We start from the raw sequence: 22,643 nt of genomic DNA, 5'->3' as shown, positions 1-22,643 counted from the left end.
TGGTTGGTCGTTTGGTTGATGCTCAACTGTATGCAGTGGAATGGCTTGGAGTTGGTTGGTGGCTTGTTGTTGTTGCTGCAGCAATGCTAGTTATTATTATAATGGTCATGGTACACATTGGCGCTGCGCGCTGCCGCCAGCCAGCATCAGCTGGCAACTGAGCGACAGCACGCAAGAAGAATCGCTTATCGAAAATGGCAAAAATTGTTTGGGTTAGAAAAAAGGAATCACCACTATTTAGCCGCACTACGCGTTCAACTGTCATCACGTTTAGTTGTAAGCGCGTTTCTGCCGCGCATTCGTTATATTCACAGCGGTTAAGCGGTGCTCATAGCTCGCGCGTATGCTGTGTGATTTATCTGTGTTAAAGCTTCGCTGTTGATGGGTAAATTTTTTTGTCGCTTAGTTCTATTGTTGCATCGTTCGCCAGCACAGTGCGTGCGTGCAAGTCCTGCCATAATAGAATGTAGTAACAGCCTTTTGGAAGCAGCCAGAAATATCGGGGTTATAGCTAGTTTAGTTAGCGACAATAACGGCCAACAATATCGGCAGCAACAGTGAAAGTAGTCAAAGGACACACACGCTGTCGGCGTTGCACCGTCACTAGACCAAACGAAGACGTCGTGCCACAACTCCGCTTCCACATTGGCAGTCAGCACGGTTTCTGCTGCTGCTGCGACGCAACGCTGCTAGTCCGCGACATCTGCGCTGCTGCCGCTGTTGCTGCTGCTGCTGCTGTTGCTGTTGCCATTGTTGTTACAGTTAGCGCGTTGATGTTGTTTAGTCCTTAGTCCCGTGTCCTGTCGTTCGGTTCACTTCAATTGAGTTCCGTTTTCAAAATAACGTTAGTTGCTGTTTGTTGCTCGATTAGTGTGCGTGTGTTGACGCTCAAGCGGACGTCGACTAGACAACAGAAAACTAATTCAAAACAACATTTTTCTTTTTTCTAACAAATGCAGTTAATCTTCTTGTGTTTTGGTATATTGTGAAAAAGTGAAATTAAAAAACGAACCAAAACTGAAGTATTTTTTATTTTTATTTAGTTTCTTCGTTGAACATAAGAAAAACAAAGTTTTCGAAAAATTTGTCGGTTAAGGCTAATACATACTAAGTGGAACTGTGCAATATTGGTGTTCTTCGAAAATATAAATTTCACGAAATAATTAACTTATCTGTTTTAAAATCCAAGTTATATAATTGAGTAAACACACAAATAAAATAAGCGTCAAAAGATTACGGAAATGGTGTGAAAGGTGGATTAAAAGAGCGTCCAATCCAGTTCTGCGAGCAACAAAAGAAGTAAGTACGAGTACTTTAGAAAACATTTACTAGATATTCTCGAACTTGGTTTTTTTGAAAATTAGTTTTATAAATATGATTTGAAGTTTAAAAATCCTAGCACTAAATAACTTGATTATAATGGAGCATTCCTAGCCACATCTTGAAAGTTGTTACAAGGAAAAAGCGTAGATATTATATACTTACCGCTCACCGTTATATTGTATTATTTAATTAATCTCTTGAAGATTAAACATATTTCATTCCATAAAATATTGCTTAAAACATAGATTCAAGCATAAACTATCAGAAGAAATTAATATTGACTTAAACGTTACAACAAACTTTAAGAGAATATTCGCGTAAAAATAAGCAAAACTCTGTGGTCCAAACGGTTTATGGATACATCTGCACCATTAACGGAAGACTTTATAGTTGGGAGATGTGATAGTATTTTATGAAAAAAGTGATGTTATAATCTTAAAATTTCTTCAGAGTTAAGAAAAGATCTCCCAGAATTTTCGGTTAAATCTAATCCAATATGTAATAATGCTCCGATTACGCTAGTAAAAACTGTTTTTGTCACACGAACTTTGTAAAGGATTTGGTTTATGTTGATGAACCCTCATTAAATAAAATGTTTTTGTTTCAATCACATCCAGTTTTTCTTTTGTGACAGCTACATATTTATTCCTGACCTCATATACGTATCTTTTTTCAAATAACTTCATTTATACGACTATATAACTACTGAATTCGACTAACTTATATCATACCTATATATGTATCGTAAACATGCCACGAAAGTGTTCTCACGACCTCGACAGTTTTTGTTACGTGTGTGGATAATTTACTTCCAAATCTCAGCGTCGTAATTTAATGTCATTAAATGAACAGTGCTAGTTAGCTCGTTTTGGACTTCCTGCGAGAAATCGAGATTAATAATAGGTTGGGCTAAACAATAACCCAGATATATGGCATTTGCTATACCAATGATTTGGACCGAACCAAAGGATCATGTAAGTGATTGTTTTTTTGTTCGACTCAAACAAAAGGCATTACCACCAAGTCGAAACACACTACCCAACATCCAAATTTGTCTTCAGCCAGCAGACCCATTCTACATAGTGCCGAACGGCAGCCTTAAATTCCACTCCGGAACTTGTTTTAAGTCAGAACGATGAAGTATCCACAATTATTGACACAAAGTGTTTTACCCGACTTAGTACGTGATTAGAATCTATCTAAAAAACCAGCAGAGATTTTGGGATGTAATATTGAGTTATAATATTTCCTTCTAAATACATATGCGAGTCCACATGAGAGTCCAATCTGAGTTTCTTTCCGGCAAATTTGGATGGTGTGAGGGACGAACAAGGCAAGGGCTTCCATCAGAGCATTTCCTGAATGGAGAAGCGCTATCGAAGGAAATGGAGTGCAGCAATACTAGCAGCTTATTGTTGAAAAAAATACCTTCCAGAAGCCAAATATTTGCCAAATTCATAAATGTTTTTTTCTATATTAAGCAATACTTTCTCTAAGTGTAGCCGATGTTTGTACTGTTTAGGAAAATATATGTTCTGATGTCGCAAGAAAACCTGTCGTTTCAATTTTATTTTTCCATTCACATATTATTGTTTAGTGTCTCTTCTACATTCACAATTTGCTATGAGTTTTTACGTAACAAATATTTACAAAAATTTGTAACCAGTGTAATAGAGAAAAATTTAATTTTATAGTATTGTTCAAAAATGTCCAGAGCCTTGTGAATGAGACTGATGCAATAAAATCAGCAGTAAACATTTTACTCAGAATTAAAAAAATTAGAATTTCAATTGAGCATATGAATCTTACATATAATACAAATGGAAAGTGTTTAAATTAACATAATAATTAAATAAAAAATTGCAGCGAAGACACTAATAGCCGGTTAATTCCACGCAATTCGTTTGTACAGGTTTTATTATTTTCAAGAAAAATCTTCCAATTGTTTTGCACTGAGAGAATCAAAAAACAGGAATTTCGAAACAGCTGTGTTGACAAATTATGTTGCAAAATGATTGTTCAAAGAATGAGTTAATATATGGTAAAAGACTTTAAAATTTTTTTAAGTATTCCTTTTTCTATGGAAGAGACTAAGAAAAACTCGAAATCGAGTTAAATGTATGAGAGAACTCATATTTTTTTTTTAAATTATTGATTTATAAAAAACGATTTCTTTCTAATATAAATACTAGGCGGATGTCATATATGGCATAGCTATGGATTTCCATTCATTTTATAAGAGACAGGAAGAGTAAGAACTCAAAATTTTTAATTCAAAATCAAGTAAAACAAGAAAAACCTTTAACTTCGGTTGCGCCGAAGCTATAATACCCTTCACAAATACAAAGGCCCCTTACAAGAACTTGATTCCGAACGTTCAATTTGTATGGCAGCTATATGATAAAGTGATCTGATCTGACCAATTTCTGTGGAGAATAATTTGTTGCCTTAAGCAATAACTCGTGCCTAATTTCGTGAAGATACCTCGTCAAAAAAAAATTTTTCCATGCAAGCACTTTACTCCGATCGTTCTGTTAATATGGCAGCTATATACCATAGTCATCCGATCTATAAAATTTCTTCGGAGATTAGATTAATGCTTTAAATAATAATACATGCCAAATTTCGTGAAGATACCTCTTCAAATGAAAGAGTTTCCCATACAAGCACTTGATTCCGATTGTTCAGTTTGTATTGAAGCTATATGCTATAGTTTTCCGATATCGGCCGTTCCGTCAAATGAGCAGCTTCTTGGTAAGAAAAAGACTTGTTAAAAATTTCAGATCGATATCTCAGAAACTGACTGGACATGGCTAAATCAACTCAGCTCGTCACGGTGATCATTTATATATACCCTTTATATGGTCTCCGCCGTTTCCTTCTGGGTGTTACAAACTTCGTGGCAAACTTGATATACCCTGTTCAGGGTATAAAAATAATGTTCAGTGGCAAACCGACTAGAACTTGATGAATCAAAGACAGAGAAAATAGGTGAGTTCCAACAAAAAGTACACAAGATTTTTGAAAAATTATATTCGTACCGTTTATACGTACGTCCTAATCTTTAAGTAGAATTTTTGTTGGTTGGTTGGTCTCACACGATAAAAGAAAAAGCCAGAATTGGCATTTGTAGGCATAGTTTGATGCCGAAAAAAGAACGCGAACGTGCCCGATTGAATAAGCGAGCTATAGTGGTGTTATCCGACCGTCCGAACAAAGAAGGATTTTCAAAGATGTATCCAGAATTTAAATTCCAAAAACCCTTACTCAATTGCAAATAGAAAACTCGAAGAACATTTATTTTTACACAAAATCGGTAAAAAAGAACAAGATTTACTAAAAACATTTAAATAGCGCTGACTTTCTGTACAAGAATCCCTGCCGTCAAAAAAGGAAATATTATGTACAGAAGGATGCGCTTACATAATGCATATGGTAAATCTGAGTATAGTAGGGTATCTAACATATACCATATATTTTTAACAGTAGGACAAATCTAAATAAAATATTGCTTCTTTTAATTCTTCAGAAATACATTTCGTTTATTAAAATATTTTTGGGTATTGCGAATAAAATAAAAAAAGTTAATGCAGTTATATTCATATCTACAAAACTCGTATGGAATTTATAAGAACAAACACCATTTGAGTACATTAGACGCAATTTGCGTATGCAATCAGTGATTCAACGATCGTTTGAGGTAACCTGAAAACTGTCATTAGTATATTTGGGAATTTCATGACGAAATTATCGAATGCGTCACCGTTGACCGATTAGGGGTCATTGCTCCCAACGCTACCTCAATACATTTCACGACTACTGACGCCCTAACGACGATTTGGCCAACTTGTAGAACCTGTGAGCTGTTCAGCCTCGGCTTCCCTCCGTACTTCGCGTTGCCGCTTTGCGCATACTTTCATTGCTAACAATTTAACTTGACAATTAACAATCATTTGTCATTTTTCTGGGACATGATTGCAGCGCTGAATAGCTCACAGCCGCTGAGCGAATTTACGCCACATGTGGCTGACTGCGAACCAGTATGAAGTAGCACCGAACAGCTACAAAAACAACGTACGTACATAGATATGAATGCAAAATAAGAACACATAACAAATAAGTGCAATAACAACGACAACGACGGCAACAACAAACAAAAGCAACAGGGGCAGTGCGAGATGTGGAATGTGTAGAAGTGAAATTGAAATCATGAAATCATTGTGAACCGCACGAGTTGGTGCGGTCGTTGAACCCTCGGCGCAAACGAAAATAATATTTTTATAGACAAATTTTGTGAATTAAGTGTTTATAAGGTTCCCAGCAGTAAGCAGTCACAGCAGCGGTGCTAGGAGCAGCAGCAGCAGCAACAACAATGCTCGCGATCAGCCAGAGCCGATCCGAAATGTGTAAACATCAACCGAAATAAGAAATGCGAATTCGCGAAAATCTCGATCACTCGGCACTGGGGCGGCGGTGTAGGCAAATGCAGCAAAGGTGTTATTGATCTTGGAACATTCACGCACGCCTTCACCTGCGCAATGTGTTTGATTCTTTTCAATAATTATCCCACCCACTGTTCAACAACTCGAGAAACTAAGGGCAATGCCTGCCTAAAAGTTACATGCTTCGGTTCATGAAAAAATCTCCGAATACCGGAGCAATTGCTTGAAAAATTAATGTACAAATTATTTAACTGTGCCAGTTGAGATTGAAGTTTCATCTTACTACATATTATTCTATATTCGGAGTAACCAAACCATTAATCTTTAACTGATAGACTCAAGCAAGTCAACCACAGATGTGATTACATATTCCTCAAAATAATACGAATATTGAGCGAACCTTTTATAATTGATCCTGAGCAATGCGAAAATTTCAGTATATTTTTTATGATCTTAATTAAAAACAGACGATGGTGTCCAGAAACAAATTCTCGAGCATCCGTAGTCATCGTATATTTTGCCCTTTTATAAAATATTTCAGCTCTGGAGATGAACGGCCTTTTACAAACTCAACCCTGACGTCAGTGTCCACCTTCTAACTTCTACTGCGAATCGCTGCAGCACAAATTACAGCAAATTTTGGTTCTTCTCCCGCTCATGAGCACATGGAACACAAGATCAAATGCTCGACGCTATGCTTCACTGCATCGCAGCCGAAAAACCTACGAATTACGGCCGCCCTTGGTGTGTAGTCGTGCAGCCGAGTGGCCTAAACGATCGCACACATACACACATGCAATGCAAGTGTCAAAACGTATGAAAATGTGCTGCCGTCTACCCGCAATGCCACCGGGTTGCCCCACAAGCCGATTAGTAGGCATGTAAGCGCTGGCATTTGGTGAGTGTGAATCTGCTCTGCCAACACACATGTGTGCGTGTACAGCCTTCTGTGTGAACGTATGTGTACTCATATTTGTATGTGCGCAAGCATGAGATCGTTCATTTTGCCAAAAATGCTGCCTTCGCATGCGTTTTACATTCTGCTTCGCAGCTCATTCGGTTTCCATAACTTTTCTGAGTGCGTTTTTGTGACGTTTGCTTTGTTGCTATTTACTGCAGTACATATGTGCAAGCACGAGTATATAGTCCTCGGCGCATTCACTGCAAAAGCTCGACACGCAGGCGGCGAGGTGTGACCGGTGCGACGCTCCGAAGCATGCAGCAAACTCTTTCGTCGCCGTCATGTCGTCGGCCGCTGCAGGGGTTAATGTCAGACTGTGCGGCTATTGTTGTGACTACAAAATCGCCAACTCAGCAATGCAAGCGATCAACGCGCCGAATTTGATGAAGTCGACTGCGTTGGAAAAGGAAATCATTTTGGGCTTTCGCAGCGCGACTCTCACTGAGTCAAAAATTGGCCGCTGCACTTAACGAAGCTCAAGTCACAAACGGGCGGAGCCACAAAAATTGGTATACGCAATCGCGAATTAGACATATGCATGTATTTAGCATTCCTGGAGATGTAGTAGCTCACATGTGGGGTACATTTTGAAATTGGGTAACTGAACCGGAGAATTTTGAAAACATTGTCTCATCAAATGTCCACATCTTGATGTAATTGTGATGCAGCATTAGCGCTGCCATGAGCAGTGTTGCAAAGCTGCAATCACCCGCGCTGCGCAACTTGGAGTGTAAGCGTGTACGTGTACATGCTGCAATTCAAGCGGTCTCTCGCGATCTCAGCCGGCCTACATACTGTATTTAGTCGAAAGTAGTCTAGATACTCTTGCTGCTTTTTCTTCGCGGCGCTTGCGGTGGAGATGGGTACTTTCCTCGCGGTGTCCGAAGCTATTTTCCCTAACGTCGAGAGCGTTAACCGATTTTTTTTGCACACACGCGTCTCCGTCGTAGACTGCCAAACCTCAAGAACACACATACACAAGTAAATAATATCAAAACAAAAATTCGCTAATTCGTTAAAAAAAATGTTGGAATACGCAACAACAACAATAACAACAATTACAGCAATAACAGCTGTAACACTCACACATAACTGCAATGGCAGCAGCGGCAGCAGAAATGAAGGCGGGCAGTGGCTAAGGCGACGGCGACGGCGTCAGCGACCGTCTATGCGACAGCGACGAAAAGCAGGCAACTCTCCGAATCAATTGGACAGGCTGACTGCGCTTTTTGCGAATTCAGTTGAGTTTTTTAATTCGATCAGCGCACAGTAAAGGTTCTGTAACTAAAAAGTTAGTGAGCTAAACGCATTCGCGTCAGTTTAGTGCGCCCAGGCCGAACGTAAATTACAAGCATACGCGCAGTCCTACAGCGTTCACCAACACAAGCGCACAAGGCTATATACTTAGATACATACACGCTTAAGTACTGATACGCTTGACGCTTAGCTTGCTGGCTAAGTGAGCGCACGCAAGTAGACTTGCGGATATAAAATTCTACGCAAGAAACGGAATACTTTTTCGCCTCAAAACAAATTTAGACGTGCAACAAAACGGAAGGAATTCGGAAAAGCAAAACAAACACTCCCGAAAAAATCAAATACCTGAAACAATTGTGATCTAATGATATAACGGTTATATGAATCAATATTAGACAATCGTCAGTGAAACAGCAAGAATTGAACTCAACTAAGACCGAAGCAGAAGGATAGAAACATTGAACGGCAAATCAAGTGAATTAAAAAAATAAATAAATAAATAAATAGTGAAACTGAACATTTCCAAAAAAAATTATATAAAAATAAGTGAGCCCAGAAACATTTATGCTCGGCCAAAGAGAACTTGAATTTTAAAAAATGGAACATAAATTGCCAAAATCTTTCAACAAAATTCTGCTCATTACGTAGTGGAACACATAAATATTCAGTGTAAGTATATACCCTTTACAATATCAACGATTTCAATGTGAACACCATTCAATTGAAAATGGAATATAATTATTATTTATGTCTTACAATCGAAAAAAAAGTGAATAAATTTATTTTACACTAAATAAGGTGTTTAATAACGTAATCGTTAGTTAAGGACTTGAACAAATCAGTCTCAATAAGTGCAAATAGAAGCAAAGACGCTAAAAATATCTAAATAATAATTCAGTATTGAATAATCAAACACGAAATGGAAAAAGTGACAAAGCCTGCATAACTCGAATCTAGGTTGTTTTCCTAAAGTCTACCTCATACACTTTACTGCTTTCATGTGCAGCTTTTCCATGCCTCCTTCTCACACCAAAATATTGTGAGGCCTAAATGGTTGATCCACCAAAAAGAGCCGCCCACTCAGCTCACTAATCCTGATTCTTCAATCGAATTAGGCGCATTCGATATTTCGTTGCAGAGTTTCCGAATTTTCGAGATGCCGAAAGCGGGTTCATACTAATTGAGCGACATGTTTCCAAAAATTAAATATTTCGCCGTTGCTGCTTGCATTAAATTAATGTAAGCTGTTATCTTGGAATCGCAGTTTTCAAGTTACTCTTTAATAAACCGCTAAACCAATCAGTGGTTGGGAATTCCACAAATGACTTCATATAATATAAAAAACCAATACGTGCAATTTTTTTAACATAAACATATGTGTGTGTATATAGGGATGTAATAGACAGCAGCGAATTCTGATGCATTAATCGACTAATTCAGCAGCCACCCTTCCACTTTTTACAGCAACGACTTCAAAGCCTCTGACGTGCGAAAGGTTCTCGCTAATGCGTTCGGTTGGAAACTTTAGTCTTATCATCTTCCCTTTGTGCCTAGATTTCATCACGCACATATCTTTATTCATCCGTCCGTTTCGTATGCCTCAGCTCAGCATATCACTACTTCACACGCCCTCCCGATCTTACGACTCCAGTGTGCCGATCCACGTCGCAGCGTTGTGACTGCAGCTGAAAGTTTGTGCAGTGCTTCATGATCTTTACTGCCGGCCTGCACATATTTGCGCACAAATGGGTATGAGAGTGTGTGTGTGTGTATGTGTATAGAAGGACATTTGAGTCATCCCTACCCCCATCCGCAGCGCATTTCTGTGGCTTTTCGTATGTTTTTTTCAACATTTCGCACTTCTTCTTTATTGCCACTTCCCTGAGACTTTCTTGTCTCATTCTGTTTGCTTCTGCCACTTTTTATTATCAATTTGGTTTTCACTTTTCATTTGCGATTTTTTACAACATTTAACTTCGCAATTGGTGATCGCACTCCCTTTTTCTGTTTTACGGTCTTCGCTATTTCTTTCATGCGACGTCGCTTCATTATGCTCATTCGTTGTTTCGTCTGCTTTTTCGTCCGTTTATCCGTGCGTGCGTGTGTCCACTTAAAGCCAACGCCGTTAGTCAGTACGCCATCTAGTCAGGGAGGCGAAAGACCAGCCGCGTACTCAGCCAGTTAGTCAGTAGATGCGTTGCGCTGCAGATACTCGACTCGAACTTCGTCCGCTGTAAATTTTGTTCCTCAGTTCGACACATTTATTTCGTGCAGCAACATCGGCGACGGAAACCAAAAAAAGCGAAAAATGTGTGTGTTGCACCGGAATTCGTTTAAAAAATAAATATTAAGAACCATAGAATAAATAACCGAACAAGTGTAGTTTTACGAAAGCTTCTGACTTTCGACGCCCAGTGAAGGTGGACACTTGACGCCGGGGTTACATATTTTTCGCCGAAATTTATCCAGCTTCGCTTCAAATTCCTAATCTTCGGTTAGGTGAAATTCGATTGGTTGTCGCGTAAAAGTGACTCTACAAACCGGAAGCGCAATGCGAGACGGGACGTAAATTGGACAGTGTGAAGCACTTGAAGGCTTCTTCAGTATTTTTGTTTTTGTTTTATTGCTTTACAACGCAACATTGCGCAACAGCTCAGGTCCTTCTTGTTAGTATTTATTTTTGTTTTGCCTTCGCTTGAGGAGAAAAAGCGATTTGTTAAATCTTTAACGCCATAGCTCATAAAATATATATAGTATATCTAAGCACAACCGTAACGCACACATAAGGTAACCTCAACCAGCTCAGGATCACACAAAGGGTAAGTACTTATAGCAGCCATATTGCATTTGATTGTAAAAAGAGCATAAAACTAAAATGGAGAAAAGCAAGATGTAAAGCTGAATATTTTAAAACTGCAAAAATTTATTAATTAGTCTGTGGTGTTTGGTGAACTTTTAATCCAAGCTGTTCCCTAAAATATTTGCCATTATTATTATTTTTTTTGAAAATTTTTGGATATTTATTGTTGCTTTTACATAAAGTGCCAAATCTTCAGTTAAGTTTTGAAATTAAAGATAGCATTGCTGTATATACACACACCTACTTGTTTATTTTCGAACGAGGTGTGAATCGGTGAATGTTCTTGCAATCACTTTCGCTTTCAAGTACAAGCCATATCCATTCTATTTAACAATGACTGACATAGCAAATACTTACTTATATACATAAGCATACAAGAGCTACTATGTACGAGTATATAATCCGTCTCAGCACCATCCGATAAGAGACTAACAAACCGGGCGCACTCCCCTGCAGTTGGATGAGGTGCCAGCAATCACCTCCAACACACTTTCACTTTATCAGTTGCGTAAATATGTAATGTCCGTTGACGTTTACACATGGTGTGCACATATAAGTTGGTGTAAGTGCAATTGTGGGCCGGCAAAATCCACTTAAATAAAAATCACGCTGTCAATTGGCGTTTTGTGCGACTAGTTTACGTTACAGTTGCTGCATGCAACATTAAATGTAACACACACGGCAGCCAACAGTAGCTTAAGCATGCACATAAACTCATAGCGTGGCACAGCAAAGCTTGTCTGACAAGACAATCAGCCGGGAAACCAAACAACATGACATGACGACGGCGCAATAGAGCTGAAGTGGGGGCAGAAGGGAGTGGGATGCAGCAACGACAATCCAACTACTGTACAACCTGACTACGAAAGGGGCTACAAGACGAGCACAGAGCATGGACTCCACCAAGAGCAGAGTCATAGGTGCGCAGCTGGAGTCTGCCAGCTAGACCGAGATGAAGACAGAGGCCAAAACCGTGTCAGTGGCAGTAGAGCAGACCCAGACCGGCCATATGACGACACGACAAGCGCGCGTGCAAACATATTGTATACATTTAACTATAACTGTATGAGTGTGTGCCATAAAAGCGGTGACGTAATGCCAACTACTCCACTAACACATTTTTCTGCATTCCTGCTGCAACGGCGGCAACTACATCCTCTGCCACTGCCAACGTTTGCAGCACTGCTACTGCGCTGTCACGCCTAGACGCATAGCTGCACTGAATGGAGTCGTAAATATTGCAGAAGAGGCAGCACAAAGATAGGTGCAAAGGCGGAAGGAGGAGACACCAGAATAGCAGAATAGCCGGCAAATATACCGGCGGATGGCACAAACTATGTACACAAAAACTCTTATCTACATAGAAATAGAGAAAGAGTGGAGTGTAAATTTTCACATGAATGACAGCAACAACTGTGTGACCATGAACGTGCATGGGGAAGGAAGGGCAGGAACGAGCGGGGCGAATGCGTACAAATGTCAGGCGGCGTGTCTGTGCGTCGTACGCATAGAGCCACTCTAGCCATCAGGAATGCCATTGCCAATGCCACTGTGCCACAAACCCAGACACTATCGCTCCAACACTCGTGGAACAAACTAGATGCGACCAGCAAAGAAGTTGCCTGCATACATATATTTGCAATGTACAGGCATATGTATGTAAAGAGTGTGTAAGTGTGCACGGAGTAGTGAAAGAAATCTTACGGCCAGCGATGAATACAGAAACAAGAATATGCTGTTTCAACAACTGTGCACACACGCACACATTTGTTCGCGCAGGTCAGACGAGCGACGCGACAATAGTAGGGCTTTATGGTTAACCAGTCAGAGCAGCTACATACTCTATGAGTTAGTAGTAGAGTACAGTAGCACTGTACCTGCAAGAAAATTGAGACAAAAACTTGTTCCATGCTTCATTTAGGATTTTTTTCTGGAAGAAACTTCAGTTATCGGGTTTTAAGATGGTCAAACTTATCTAATACTCTTCTGCTTATTTTCAAAGCTTCGCCGCTTTAACTCAAGACTGAAGTAATCCAAATCATTGCTGTGAATGCAAAGCTCCATGGCTATCTATGCTGACAGAGTTTTCTACGTAAAAAAAAAAACGTCAAAGTCGAAGTTCTTTCGAAATAACCGCTGATGTAAAGTTGCGAATTCTCAATATTTTACATAAAGTAAAATCGCTAACAGTGTCTTGGCACAATTCCGACTGGGTTTGAGATCTTGATTCTCGGTAAACTTCGCGAACATTCATGCCTGTGAGTGTGAGTATGCGGAGCCTCCGTAAATGCATTTTATTGCATTGAATATATATATACAGATATATCCGTAGTTGTTTGCTCAAAAGCTAGTATGCGAGTGCACATGTGTACCTCGGTATATGAAGATGGGATCGGCTGATCAGCAGGCACTCATCCACACAGGCATGTGGCAAATATAGTTGGTGCTAATAATTTTTCAAGGTTTTGTATTTCAGACGGAAAATAAACAAATCAATTTGAAGAAATAAAAACGAAAGGAAAACGAAAACGAAAACAATGCTCAAATAAACGAGAAGTCATTAATAAAGGAAGCTTTGTGCGTCAACTGTCAACTGCAAAATAAGGGAATATTAGATGAGAAAGAGGGAGACAGAATGCATGCAGAAGAGCGGGGGAAACCAAAAACAAAATTATCGATTAATGATCGAAAACATCTATCAAGAAATAATGAATTCATTTGCACCATTTAGTTGCCACAAAAAGCGGTGAAAAAAAGTGATCAGCAATCGAGGTGGAAGTTGCAGGGATACTCCCACCATAAGCGCCCTCGTTTACGATATTCAGTTCACATGCACTTTTTGTCGCCATTCTTGCTGTTGAGGACCGGGGTAAATGTAAATGTATGGCTTCTTTGACCATACGATACCCCGAATGGAAGGAAGTGAGCGCAATTAGCTGCTATTTACAGTTAATAAACAACGCACGCACACACATCACAGTGCCAGCGGGTCGATGACGAGCGAGCAAAATGCATGGGAAGCAGTGAAATAGAAAAGTAAAAACAAGTATGTGCTCACAGAAGTTTAGAAGCCGCACAGCGTGTAGCAATATAGCGAGCAACACACACATCAAATATACATATATGCGTAATTTGCGATAGCCAATAGGGCAACAACTGCGCCACAGTGCACCATATACCATATATTCCCATAGGGCATTTCCGTTGGGCTGGCCTTGATCTCTAATTGACTCGTTTAAAATGTCGTCGAGCTCGGCTTTGCCACTGAGGCGTTCCGCTGCTAAGCTAAACAAAGAAAATATGTGCATACGCGCGTGTACGTGTATGTGTTCACAAGCATACATACCGACATGCCGGCAAACTAGTTTGTGAGCTTGATAGAACGACGCAGGGTAAATGGAAAAAGACTACGCCGTCCAACAAATAGATAGACTAAGAAAATAAAGCCCGGCGCGTCGACTGAGAGTGACGAAGGGATAGCCGAATCAATGCAAGTGAAACTACTTAGCCCACAAACATGCAAATATACTCGTATGTACACATGGCAAATGTGGTACAGGAATGTGCGTTGCTTGTGGGCTCTGTGGCATGCGGTCTTTGGAACAACTGTTGCGCCTCAAAACATTGTTTACCCACAAAGCCTCAAGAGGGCCTGCTGATTACTCGCATAATCCAAATTATCGCTGGCCGCAACCGTTGCTTGTCACCACCACACTGACTACTGTGTGGGCTGCACGAGGAGCAATAATAAAACACGCGCAGCAGCGCAAACGGTGGCAGCGGTTTCAGCTCCATTAATGCCATTCAAGGACGTGTCATATGTTTGTGAGCCGATGCAAGCGAGCCGCCAGTGCGCTGCATAGAAATTCACATAACACGATACACCCAGGCTTGGCCGAGTGCATGCGATGTGCATGCAACAAGCGCATGTTGTGCCGCATGGCTGCCATCGCAGTCGCAGCTTCTGCTCGCAGAGGCATAGCAGCGCTGCTGTGCTGGTATTCTCGGAAACGGATTCCAAGGCCAACCACATTTAGCCACACTCAACCGCACACAACTCACAATAAACAAAGGCCCATGCACAAGCATAGCCGCAACTCCGACTCGTATTCATGTCGTTGGAAGTGCGCTGGTATATGTAGCACACTGGCCCTTCATTTACTCAGTTGCAACGAAATGCATAAAATCACATGCACATGCAACTAATGCAGTGCCAGCAATTGCCGCTTGTGATTGGGCCACCGTAGTAAGCACATCTGCGGCCGTCGCTGATGGCTGTTTATTATTGTTGTTGTTCTTGTTTTGCCTGTCGATAGGCGCCGAGTGGCCCTTGTGCGGATGGATTTGGCGGTGGAGCGAGGCGGGAATGTGTGGCCGTGCCTGTGGAAAATTTTCATTGCCAGTCGATAGTGTCGTCGCAGGCAACGAGGCAGAAACTCCGCTATGTGAGTCGCACCGTAATGCATTTTCGCAATAAAATTTAATTGAAAATAATATTTGTTTGTAGGAAAAAACACAAATGAAGGTAAAGCATTTTGGTCTAAGTCAACAAGGCAGGTTCAAAAAGTTCTACGCAATTTTTAGCGTTTCTTCAGGAACTTAGTTGGAAAATTTTGTGGCAGACTTTCTCGGTAGGCTTGGGTATTAGCGTAATATTTTTGCTAAGTTATTTATGCAATATTGAAAATATAAGAAATTGCGCTTTTACACACAGTAAAGTGCACCATTTGTAAAGGTTTTCTTAATGGATGCTGGTTTCCTATGTCCCACACGCATTCCAACCTACAAACATATTCTGGTATGCAAGCAAAATTGCATAGAGCACCGTATATGCATTTGTGCATTCTGTGCCCACATTGCAGCTCGCATTTTGTGTAACACCCCTTCACCCCGCTGTCCGCTAACGTCATTGTGTTGTTGCAGATCCGTGGTACACACAGGAAAACAACGGAATTAGCTTGGAAAACAAGGAAACGAAGAAATTGAGAAGCAGGAACCAAAGCGCACGGGCGACTATAACTACTAGACTAGAGTTATACTCGGCCATCGGAGGTCTGCGCGGCATTTCACATTGGCTTTGACATTGGCAATGTGCTGCAGCGTCGCTGTCGAAGCCGGTGTTTGCCGCCGTCGACATGGCATTGCCGGCAATTTTGTTTTATTTTTGCTTTTGTTTCCTGTAGTCTGCAGCGCTGCTTTCTGATTTTTTATAGCCGACTGTTATTTTTATGCGCTTTCCAACTGCATTTCGAGTCAGTCAGTCAGTTGGTCATGAGTGTCGTCACACACTATTACGATGACGTCGCTGTTGTGGCTGAAGTGGCTGCTTCTCGGTTTTCTTTTTACCACCAGCTGTAACAGCAACACGGAACGCTTCGCCGACGGGGGAAATGCAAATTCATTGGTCGACTTAGCCAAATGGCTGGTCAAACAGCTGGAGGAGTTGTACGATTACAGCGTTGACGAAAAGGGCTGACGACTGGTCGGACCGAGTTAAGGTATGCCGTCATCGGATCTCAACTTACGTTTTACATAATTGCGGCGACTATGCAATGACACCCGCCACGAGCCCGTCTACCGGTACTCGCTTTCCGCTTTCGTTGTGCAGCCAACCCACTCAAAACAAAACCCAGAGTTGTGCAAGTGTCACAGAGGCCAAATAAAACGAATACAAACTCTCACAACAATATAAATATATAAATATACATATGTATATACGTGCATAAATAAAGTATCGAATATCGATGGCCCAGTAAATGAAAGTCCATAAAGAGCAATGTAATGAGGTAACAACTCGAAGGGATCGAAAAAAATGTGTCAGTTTTATTGTTAATTCATTTGTTTGTGTTGCTGTCACTTCGAGCAGACACTATCTCATAAACTTTGCCAAGGCCAGCACATGATTGGTGTAATACGAAGACATTTTTCTGTTGTTTTATTTAATAAGCAGAGACCCTGAGATCGATCCTCTTGATTTGAAGTAAAATCGTTCTTGGTTTATTCGTCTTTTCTGAATAAGTTTTCAATATTCCGAAGACACTCGATATGAACTAAAATATTCTTGAAATATCACTATTTTTTATTTTTAACATTGCACTAGCTTGTCATTAATACGATAGACTGTAAACCCGGCATTATTTTGGTTCATTTGCATTAAAATATATAAAGATAGGAGAGCAACTGTCCGCTATATTTCACGGAGATAGTTTATTCTGTAATATTCCTTCAAAATACAATTTTTATTTCATAAATTTTACGAAATTTTTCCGAATATAATTATTCAAACCCATCTACAATATGTATTGGAAGTTGTATAACGGATGATATTGTACATAATGTATTGAATGTTGTATTAGGGATGACAAGTGAAGTGCTTAACTGCTTGATTCATCACATTCACCTTTGATTTGCGATTCGCATCAATCAGCGTTCCGAGAAGATCAATGAGGTTCTAAACTCGAGCACCGCATGCGCCGATAAGTCAATGGCATCAAAACTGAACTTCGCGGTTTCGCGAGGGTACAGTTCATCATGCGAGCTGTGAAGTTCAATGTAATAATAACATCAACAGTAACAAGTAAACATCGGTTATGACGCCGAGTGCTGGGGAAGTGAAGCGACATTGAACATATCGGAGTATGGTCAATCAGGCTGTGTGCGAATGAGGAAATACGAAAAAATTTAGTTCATTTACGTAGAGCAGCGGGGGTGATAACCAGTAAGTGAGATCAACAACATCTTTGCATGCACTTAGAGTGAAGCCAGTATGTGACAATAGTCATGAGGGGAAGAAGAGCACAGGCCAACGGACGATTGTAACACTTAGTACCGCCCGCTCAACGCCATTTTCGTCGATGTGTACTAATGTGCGCTAAAGCTGAATGAATTACCAAAAAGCCTGCGCTTGCAATCGCTGTCGCCGCTGTCATTCGCCTCTTCCTGCTCATGATTTTTATTTTTTATCTAATAACCTTGTCCAGTGTTATTAAACCCAAAAAGTTTCTTCACCTCAGTGAAGCAATGAGAAATGCTAATGCAAAGAACAAGAACAAAAATACAACTCACACATATTTAATGCATACACAGAAATATATATAAAGAACAATAAAAAGAGAACGCACTGCAAATAAACTGAAATGGCAAAATCAGAAGCAGAATAAATAAAAGCTCATAATACGAGCGCTGCTAAAACAGACTGTCAAGTAACACACAAACACTGCAGTGTAGCTCACACACGCGGCGTACGTGCGCGATCCACGCCGAACATGTGTAAGTGCACAGCGCATCAGCAGCGCTGAATTACTAAAGTAGCTAGCGTGGCGCGCAGTCAATTACTCAGACGGCGCATTAACGTCCACCGCGCGCTTGCAGCTGTCCAGCAACCACCCACCAATCGCCTACCAGATTGGTGGCGTTTCGCTGCTTTAAAGCGCGCGCGTCTGTGTGTGAGCATGTATGGCACACACGACGTGGCGTACGACGCAGTAGAATTGCATAGAATATGTGGAGTTTGCCGCGGCTTCACTTTATGATGCGTTTGTCAGCAGCGGCCACTTATCGCGCAGCACAGTTCATTGCATTGCGTTATACAATGCTTAGCACTTAGAGTTAGTAGCTATGTATACATATTTTTGCACATACTAGCAATTAAATTTTGGTTTTCTGCTCTGCGATATCGTACTCTCCCACACGCACACACACACTGCTGACAGCCGAGCGCAATGAACCATGAAAGCTCAAAATCAAATTTAGAACATTCAGCTAAAAACGCTGTGCGTTCTACGCATGCAAACTGCAGACGTGTTCACTTATTCCCCCACTCTAAGACTTCTATATTGGCTACACTGTATCGCTCGCACGAATTTTGCTGTGCGCAGTAAAGTGCGCGCGCGGTATAAGTTGTTAACGCGGTCAGAAAACAAACGTCACAATAAACAACAGAATTCTTACCGCTGCAACAGCAAAAAATACAGCGCGTTCAAAGCGCTACAACAACCAAACCGCATCACACCACAAAATATATTTCGCAATTGCACACATAAGCAAATGTGGAAACAGTAAAAGCAAATTATTCAGTTAGTGTGGATCACAAATACGCGCACAGCAATGCGTACTTACACCAGACCCCACGTGAGTACATATAAATGCACAACTGCGATTACGGGCATTTGTTTGCTTAAACTTTTATTTTTTGCGTTCGTTATCTACCGGGGGTAATGAACGCGCGACCGTCACTTTATTGCCGCGAGCGCGGGTCGGAGTTGCGCCATCGATCGCTAGAAATTTTAGGTCGATGTGTAGCAGACAGCATGTTTCTGAAACTCACATCGATAGTGCGTAATCGATTATATCAAATCCGCGACCGCGGTGGTAGTTCTATCAATTCTTAAACTGACACGCCCACAATTATAGTAAGTGGGATACCGACAATCTCAAATATATGCTTCGTCAGCAAATAACTGAAATAGTTTTAAATAAAAATGACACAATGACGGAGCTGCTTCACTTTGAACGGGCACTATGATCACTATTCACACAAATTTAGCCTTGAACTCGGTCGTCTGATATTTCGAAGGCATGCTACTCATTTACAAAAATAAACATACTACAAAAAACATATAAAACAGCAGTTTTGACGCCGCCATTTACAATAGATCGCAGCGCACACTAGTGTGCGTGTGCTAATAGATATAAGACTAACAGGCGCAGCTGACGCTGAAATATTTTTTACTTTTGCGTCTTAATTTTTTCATTTTTTATCCGAATAACTGTAACTTGAGTTGACCACTTTGCATTTTTATTTTATTTTTCGCCAATCTGCATGAACGAACGCATGCTTTTCTTCAATTTTTATTTCAAATACTCTGTATTCGTGCCGAGCACACATTTAGCTAAACCTCCGATGCACACACACACATAACACTTTTTCTCTTTAATTTCTTGCAAAAATAGAAAATCGAAATTATTTTGAGATATCGAACCATTTTCTATTTTTTTTATTTTGATTTAATTTTTTTTTTGTTCTATTTCTTTTTGAATTTTTATCACTTCACTTCCACTGCACCGTGTTGCCATTGCTTTCGTTGCGCCAAGCGCCACTGACCGCCGCCAAAACTATACTGGAAAATAGCACTCAATCAGCGCCGAACTATAGGAAATCTTATAGTGAACGCGCTGTGCCAATAGCCACACCGCTGCCCCCAAAACACATGCACGTCCCCAGCGACCCAAACACTATTTTTTCGTGACTATGTAGATGCCGCTGAGGAAAAGATGTTGTTAGTTTTTCACCACAGCCGTAGTCCGGTTAAGTCTATGAGTACGCTGAGCGCGCTGAGAATGTCTGAGCAAAACGTGGGCAACACTCACTCAGCTAAAAGCTCCACTTTGGTCTAGCCTAGGCTAATGGCGCACTCAAATAGACAAGCCCCACAAACGGCGGTGCGTGAGCGCCAAATGCTCAAATAGTTCCACCAAAGTTAGTGTGTGGGTTTACAGCAAATAGTTTCGGCATGCGAGCGATATACATGGGGCGTATCGCTGAATGCTGCAAGCAATAAAGAGCTCACCTTGTCATGCCTCTTTACGGGCGCTGCATCAGAGACGAAGGGCAGAGAATTGCATTGCCGATGCAACTGGTCGCCAAATGCATCCTCAGTGCAACTCGAAGAGCAGTCAAGAGTGCAGAATTCACAAGAGAATTTGCAAATTCTATGCATCTTCACGTGACCTGCAACTGTGTGGGTAACTGCAATCAGCGAGATCATGTTTTTACTTGACTCTTGCACGGAAGAGCTGCACACGCCAGGAATACAAACTATTTAATTTCTTATAAATATTATATTTAGTAAAAAAGTTGTGTGTGGGCGTATTCCTTATTATCTAACACTCAATGTCTACTGAATTTGACATCATATTTATATATAAATATGGAAATCAAAAACAAGTCCATGAAGCTAGTGCGATCAAGTTTTAAAATTCCAAAAGAGTCATTAGACGCTTAGCTAGACCCTTGTTGCCGAAAGCAGCAGTCTGGCGTGACCAGAGACCATTTGAAGCGATTTCCTTCCTTAAGAACAACAGAAAAGGCACACCAATCTGACTGCGAAATTGAAAGCAAAAAATTGGCAAACGTTTAACCCCTTAAAATGTCTGGCACTTTGCTGCTGTTTTCCCCCATTCACTGCCTCTTCTGCATCGCAGTTGGCAAATTTGGCTGACTTAACACTTCAAAGTCGCAGACGTAGCTTAAATTGGTGCGGTCGCACCGTCTACGGTGTTTCTGCAAACTTTTTGCTTAAGCTACCATCGAATGAGTTTTTTATTTGATTTTAGGTTCTTAAGCCACCACCATTTACTATCGTCTATTGTGGCGATCGTCTCAGACTGTGTTGCCCTTGCCACAAATAAGACCCGACCCTCTTATTCTAAACTTAACAGCGTTTTTATTATTACCCATTTATGCTGTTATTGATGTTGTTGTTGCTATTATCGCTTATAAGCTAACTTCAGTTTTCTGTTTAGCTAGTGCTATTTTTTGCTGATTTGTTACTCCAGCACTTCTATACGTAGACGAAGCGGAAACGGGTTTTGAATTCAATTTCGTGAAGCAAATTTGAGACGCGCAACAAAAGTTTTATAAACTAAATACTTTTCATTCTATTATTTGTGTTATTTTCTGCTTTCTTCCCTTGCTACCCTTGCCAATACTTATTATTATTAAAGCCCTGTAGCAGTGATCTAAACCTCGTTTTTGTGAAACTCAGGCCTCCCTCCATCCTCGCAAATGTAGACTTGACTTGGCTGCGCGCTGCGAGCACTCACTGTACTCTTTGCTTTGCTTCCGTTTTTTGTTTTAGAAACTTGAAATAGCCAATAGTATTCAGCTATTACTGACGCCAGCTGCGGAGAGCGCTGAACAGCGACACATGCATGGTTGGCTCCCGTGAGTGCCAACCATCGGGAGCAAATTCTAACGCATACACTCGAATGTCTTTCACTGCAGAACGACATGGTGGGCGCGCTTGACTTACACTCTCCGCGTTTGATAATGACAGAAGCAGCCAAATGTAGCGCTGTGATCACACGTTTGCTCAGAGTCTAACGATAACTTTGATATGTGTTAGCGATTTTTGGCAGATGCTAACTTCATAGTGAGCGCTGCGCTTTTGTGGCAGTGTGGCGAACGCGCAGTGCACATTGCGCTCATTCTATATTAGATATTTCGCACATACATGCGCATTGTCTGAGGTAAATGACCGAATGTCCGACTCGGTATGACTAGGTTAAGGTGAAGGTCATAATCGACTACTCAGCGCGCTACATTCTAGCGCACTACACTTTAGGCAAGAAATTGGCACTGCGTCGTTCAATGTTTTCTCAACGTGTGAGCTAGAGCAAGTTTTTGCCAGACACTCATAGCGCAGTGGTAGCGCCACTCCGCGCTACCCCTCCCACTGCACCTATATTTGGCTGCATTAGAAATGAGAATAGAGAGCAGGAGTGTCATAGGAGAGCATGTGTTTGAAAGCGAAATTGAAAGCAAGAGCGATTGTATACAAAATATCGGCACATATACAACTGCAAACCCTCGCGCTGTGCGGGCCGTAAGGCGTAGCTGATCGCGCTGATTTATGCCATTTGAATGCGATTTATGTGGAACCAAGATATGAATATCTGTTGTTTCTATTGTTTTTGGCTTTTGCTTTTGTTTTCATTCGGTGGCGGATAGTGGTGGCAGGCACAATGCAGACTACGAGTCTTTTATGTAGTTTTTTCTTTAAACTTTTGTTGTAGCCCC

At 40.9% G+C, this 22,643-nt stretch overlaps 1 protein-coding gene and 2 long non-coding RNA genes across 7 annotated transcripts in view; 1 reads left to right on the top strand and 2 right to left on the bottom strand.

The window, feature by feature from the left end:
* LOC118681300 (uncharacterized) overlaps positions 1-19,969 on the bottom strand; it is a 98,110-nt gene extending 78,141 nt beyond the window's left edge. Inside the window, exon 1 of the long non-coding RNA XR_004977000.2 lies at positions 18,962-19,969. This is a non-coding gene — a long non-coding RNA (uncharacterized lncRNA). The remainder of the gene's footprint in view (positions 1-18,961) is intronic.
* Positions 1-22,643, bottom strand: part of LOC138857332 (uncharacterized) — a 247,497-nt gene that overhangs the window by 151,473 nt on the left and 73,381 nt on the right. The window lies entirely within an intron of this gene.
* The window catches only part of br (broad-complex core protein), a 63,711-nt gene continuing 48,610 nt past the window's right edge, over positions 7,543-22,643 (top strand). Inside the window, exon 1 of one of the 5 annotated variants that reach the window (XM_070109715.1) lies at positions 7,543-8,652. The gene's annotated coding sequence lies outside the window, so the exon portion shown is untranslated. The remainder of the gene's footprint in view (positions 8,653-22,643) is intronic. The other 4 variants (XM_070109716.1, XM_036365305.2, XM_014237991.3 and 1 more) reach the window with 4 other exon arrangements.

This window comes from Bactrocera oleae, chromosome 5, assembly GCF_042242935.1.
Source record: "Bactrocera oleae isolate idBacOlea1 chromosome 5, idBacOlea1, whole genome shotgun sequence".
Lineage (NCBI taxonomy): Eukaryota > Metazoa > Arthropoda > Insecta > Diptera > Tephritidae > Bactrocera > Bactrocera oleae.
This window is presented reverse-complemented; position numbering and strand designations above follow the sequence as displayed.